Here is a 6,301-nt window from a genome sequence, read left to right as displayed (position 1 = left end):
AAAGTTCTGCAATATATAAATATATAGTGGAAACTTAATTTCCTGTAGAGCTGCTTTGCAACGATTTGTATCGTAAAAAGCGCTATACAAATAAACTTGAATTGAATTGAAAACTTGAACAAAACTTGAATTGAACTGCCTTCTGCTTTATTGATGATCAAATTAGATCAAATAGATAAAACTTGTGCAAAATGTATAAATTTTACAACATCAACACTATTATTGAACTGAACTGAATTAACACCGAACTTGAATGTTCTCTTCAGAGCTGCAGCTACTAAACGCTGAACTTGTTTCATAATGTAACTTCACATTTATTTGTAGTTATTGAACTAAACTGAACCAAGTGAGGCTGAATAATGGCAATACTTGCTACAGCTGCTTTACAGCAGAACTTGCATCCATACTGTAAAGCTGCTTTAAAATCTCAGTTATAAAAATAAAAGTGGCATGACTTGAGAGTACGTCTTTATTTGTCTTATCTAAGTGGCAAATAGTTTTCTTTCTTTCTGATCAGCAAATAAAGTGGCATTTGCTGACAAGGAACAAAAACTGAAATCTTTGCAAGCCCACAAGATAACTGTACACACACGTGCAATAAACGTCTCGTGAGCGCACGAAAAACATGGGCGTGTTCACGCGTTAGCATTTCCTGCTTATTTATATTTTACCTTAAAATACATTAATTAAATGTGCTACCTATCAGATTGTGTTTTTTAACGTACACCCTACCCTAAAAATGGCATTGCTATAAGTCAGGGCCTATATGCAACTAAAGAGAATGTTGAATCCTATCACATTCACATATTTTTTGCTGCGTTTCCAGTGCGTAGCATTAAGAAACATAAACATATAACCAGCTTACCTGATTCAGTGTGATGGCTGAGCCTGTTTCTGAGATAACAACATGCCAATCAGTGGTTGGATTTCTGACATGACTAACCGTAAATCATTTTACACCACTCTCACTGTCGCCTAACAGCGGGAGTCAGATTGCCCCCTAGCGGATGGCTGAAGATTTGAAAGCTCGTATTCATAAATCTTCAAGGCAATGTCTCTGGTTTGAAAACCCCTGCTATAAGTAAACTCAAAATTAGGATTCACATAACATTTGATAAAGTCAAGAATTTCACACCAAAATCATGTTGTGTAAGAGCAATTCCATCATGTAAAGATGTTTCATTGTTTTCTAAACTGATAGAAGAGTTGGTGTTAATATCATTCTTAAGTCTTTTGAGAGCGCTTATCCGGGTAAATTCTATGAATCAACTTAAATGCAATTTCTCTCATTTTGTTAGTAATGAAATATTTGTGAGGAAATGACCAAACTTTCTTTCAGGGAATATTACTTACTAAACCATTCCAATAAGAGATTACGTAAGGCACAGAAACAGACTCCATCTGAAACAAAACTCTCATTTTCTTATTGTTTTTTGACTTGGATGACGAATATGGCACACTTTTCTGGAAACACTTCAGGAATGTCGAAGTCGTCATCTGACTCGATCTTTTCAACCTTTTAGGACATGCGCCTCCCCAAGTTTGTCTAATTTCACTCGCGAAGAAAGCCGTCAAAAAGTTTTCAGAAAGTTTTCACCCCCGGCTCTTAATGCATCGTGTTTCCTTCAGGAGCATCAGTGAATGTTTGAACCTTTTTTAATTGTTGCGTTTGAGTCCCTCAATCATCCTCAGTGTGAAAAGGTGGATCTCAAAATCATACGGTCACTGCTGGAAAGGGTTCAAATATGCCAAAGATGCTGGAAAACTGAAGATTCTGCAGGACCTGGAGGATTTTTCTGAAGAACAGTGCTCAGTTTAACTGTTCAGAACAAACAAGGGACTCATGAACAACCATCACAAAACATGTAGATCATCCAGGTAACCACACACAGTATTAAGAACCAAGGGTTCCCAAACTTTTGAATGGGGTTATTTTAATAATTTCAGCAATTTTTTTGTCTTGTGGACTATATGTAAACATCTTTTATTGAAAATATCTTACTCAGGACAGTATAAATAAAAAATAGCATGCATTTTGTATGATCTCTCTTATTTTGTTAAAATTATTCACATTTTCACAGATTCTGCAAGGGTTTCCCAAACTTTCGCATGCAACTGTACATCCGAGAGTTTCACACACCGGTTTGTTTTTGTGGCGACATTTCCACGCCCTGAAACGTGATGCTAAACGAAACGAACTATGATTAGTTGTTTGACATGTCGGTCAAGCGGCATAAGCGCTGGGCGGGCCTTGGTCAATCAAAGCGGCCATCTATTCCAGACCTTCAGCCGTCAGTCTGAAGGTCTGGCTACGCTAGACTACTGTATCTCTTCCCCAACACTTATTTTCGTGCACAAGCGTCTTCATAAATGTAGTCTATGTATTTAACAAAAACCATTTGTCAAGCGAGAAAGAAAAATAAACTTAATTTCACTGTTTATTTATGGACAGTTTATTGTTAGCATAAATTCTATTTTTCAGTTTGCAGAACTTTAAGCATTTATGTGTAGACTAAGATTTCCAATCATGTTTGGCATGTAAAATCATTATTGAAATTAAAAAAATATCTCACCTGTTAAGTGTGTTGAATTGGGTAGTATATGTAAACATTGTATCCTGTTCTTCAGGCTCATATTCTGAAATTTGTCTTCTTGGAAGTTTGTATCTCAGGAATGTCAGTGCTCCTATTTGCATTTGCGCTTTCTGCAGTCAAACAAAGATGTCCATGTGAACTGAAAAAGTTCTTTATGTTTTTTGTGCATGTGCAGGAGTCTGTACAAAAGTGTGTGAGCCCACATGTGTGTGTGTCAAGTTTTAACAGCACACATTATCAGTGTGAAGCCATTGCAAGCATTCTCATGTGCCTGTGCTAATGGGCTGTGGATTAAAGTGCCCACTGATTGGATAATTACAGTAACAAGGTCTTAACCACTTTCACATTGATTTTAAAGTAAGGTGGCTTTTTCCTCTCTTCTTTAACAGAAATCATACATGAAAAACTGAACGCTTGGAATCAGATGTTTAAAAGTGATCTTATCTCACCCAGCCAGTGCAACTCATTACAACACACTCACAGAACAGGGTTAATGTGTTCGTTATTGCAAACAAGATTAATATTAATGCTTTGAGACCATACATTTGTGAGAGTGGACATTTCAAATGCATAGTAATGGCTTCTTTGTTTCTATTGGTTTACTGCCAGTAAAACTCCATCCAGATTGAGCGTTTGTAAGTGATGGTGGATGTCAAATGTGCCCATACTAATGGCTTCATATCTGTCCACTTCATGGTGATAAAAGCCTCTCAAATGCAGAAGCTTTTGACTCTTCAACAGATAAATGCCCATTCCTCTTACAGCATTTATCTTCATATTCAAAGAAACAATTCGACTGATTATCAGATGGTGCTACATGCTCCTGTGTACCTGATTCTGCTGAGTTTCTATAGACTGCGATTAATGCTTGAGAAAAAGTGTTTACACAGAATGAAACTTTAGAAATGTTATTTCTCTTGACTGTTGATTTGTGACAGAAAAGTTAATGCCTGCAGGTATTTAGTTTCCTTGGATACTGGGTTCAATATGTAAATAAATATATAAATAAAACTAGCTGCTTGAAAGTCCCTGTTAGCAAAGATTCAATCTGACCTTTTCATTTCCGAAATGTTAAAGTGCATAGGGTAGAACAGGACTAAAGGCTCACGGGAGGAAAAAAACTAAACCGTAATAGAAATTTCCGGTTTCGTGTCATTTTCTCAGAAAGTTATCTTTGCAGAAAATGAAGTGCATTATTAATGTAGTATTGACACAGATTTAATCTGACTGGATCATCAGCATTTTGGTGTTTTGTTTTTTGTTGACTGTTGATTAAACATTTGTTTGCTTTTCTTGTGTCTCATAATAGAAAATGTGAACATGTCTGATAGCATCATGCTAAACGTGGATATCATGGCTCTGTCAAACCAAAGGTTGATCACATGGGTCCACTGGGCCTCAAACAGGACTCTGACAGGAAAGATACACAAAGGTGAACAGGAAACATTCAAGAACAGTGTGTTTTCAAGGAAAGATTTCTAATTCTTCCCAGATGTTCACAGTTTGAACAATTTATTGAACCATTTTGATTTCTCAGTTCATGATCCCTTTAAATGATTTCTGGGCAAAATATGAGTCTATAATCTATAGGAACACTTTCTCCAGGGAAAACGCCTATCTCTTGTTGCCCTCTCACATTAAAATTGACATGTTTAAAACAGTTTTTACTTGTAAACAGTGCATAATCTCTGCATATTTCTCCCCTAATTCAGATTAGATGATTTTTTCCACTGGAGAAAGCAATATTATGGATAGAAAGACTTGTATTTTAGCCAGAAACAGTGGACTAAAGTTGTTAGCTGTGAGCCTTGTGAATTACATGTGGATTATTGAGATGTTTTTTCAGCTGTTTGGACTCTCATTCTGACGGCACCCATTTACTACAGAGCATCCTTTATTGCAGGTGATGCAATACTTTTGATCTAGGGTGAACTATTACTTTAAATGAAATGTTAAAGCTCAGTAAGACATCTTAGTACATTAGAAATAAATATAATCAAACACATTTTCCAGTCTCCCCTACACAAAAAATCCTGAATCTTAAATTAAAGACACAATCAGAGTGACCTCTCAGTCTTCAAAAATGAAAAGACATCTCGGCTAAGAAAGGAAAGGGAGCGAAGACGAATGGACTGTTGGAAGAAATAGCAGGACCTGTCCATAGACAGCATGAATCTTAGGGATAATGACCCAAAACCTGTCTTGCCATTTCCAGTGTTGAGAAGATGATGAATGGGAAAGGGGGGAGAGACACCCGAGAGCACCGTAACCATGACAACTCCATCATGGCACCTCTTTTATCACCAGAGCTGGGGTAAAACAAAGTGGGTGAGCGTATATCAGTCTGTGAGTGTGCATTGGAGATATTAAGAACATAATGTATTCAAGATGATACAATATGGCCTTTCCAGGGTCATAAGCTTTTGTTTTTCCTATTTCTAATGTTATTGACCAATATATAGAACAGCCGTCTCATCCTTAAAGGTGATTTGGTCATTTATTTTCCCTCTAATTTATCATTTCAACCACTGCACCATTAAGATGTCATATTTTTATGCATCTGATAAAGAAATTCATAAATATAATATACTACATTATTTTACCTCTGATTTTACTTTTCAGAGGGTAATATAAGTGAAAACAGGCTCCTTTTTACCTTTTACAGCATGATATTAAATGTCTACACTAACACTCTGTTTGTGTAGAGATTGAACATTTCTATGGGTCACAAGCCCTCAGAACAGAATGTCTGTCACAGCTGTTACTCTCAATAACAAACATTTGTTACCAGGAAACCCAAATGCTCAATCAGGCCCAGCCAGAAAACAAGCCAGAAACCAACTGGCCACTTATGCATTTTCCCTTTCTGTTTTTTTTTTTCTTTTTTCGTAACTGGCCACTTCTGCGACCCGGCTGAAGTGGCGGATGAGCAGCTCTCCATGGTAACTGCGCTCGACATTGCCATGACAACCCATTTTATGGGGCAAAAAAAGACAACAAAAGAGAAGGAAATACAATGGAATTAATTGGAGTGAGAGTGGATGACAGAACACATGAAATGCTGCCACCCCTTTCCCTGCATGAACGCTTATGCGTGTCAATCACTCCAAGCCTTAGACACAGTGAGGTTATTTAGTGCATGTTAGACTATTAAATCATTCACTGCAGAACAGTTCCTGTGCTTCTGATACTCCTTTCAGCTGATGGATTCTGCAGAAGAATGGGAGATATTGTTGTATTCTCCAAATGTGAATATAACAGCTGTGTGGGAATACAGTACCTAGAACATATTTACTGTGGGTATAAATCAACAAGTGCAGAAGTATAGCTTTTCATCTTTAACATGTATTAGGCAATTGTGAAACAGATCCTGGTGGCCATTTCTTTTGTTCATCTTGTAATCTTAACATTAGGCTAAATGTTGAATTTTGCCTGTCAGTTAGAAATTTATTTAAATTATTCCACAAAAAAGCCCATATAATATTACAAGTTTAAGTCATCGCTTCACTGCAAAAAATAACAAAGAGCTTTTTACAATTACAAAACTGTCATTTTATTTATGAAGTAATTTCTTAAGGTATGTGGCATATTTTCATTTTCACTTTTGCATTTTTGCAACTACAATAAAAAATATGAGTTGATATAGAAGTTGTTAGGTAACTTAAATGTGCTTCATGGCATAATGTCTAAATAGATTTGTTTTGAGG

Source organism: Barbus barbus (genome assembly GCF_936440315.1).
Source record: "Barbus barbus genome assembly, chromosome: 28".
NCBI lineage: Eukaryota > Metazoa > Chordata > Actinopteri > Cypriniformes > Cyprinidae > Barbus > Barbus barbus.
The sequence above is the reverse complement of the archived record's forward strand: the minus strand, read 5'-3'. Positions refer to the sequence as shown.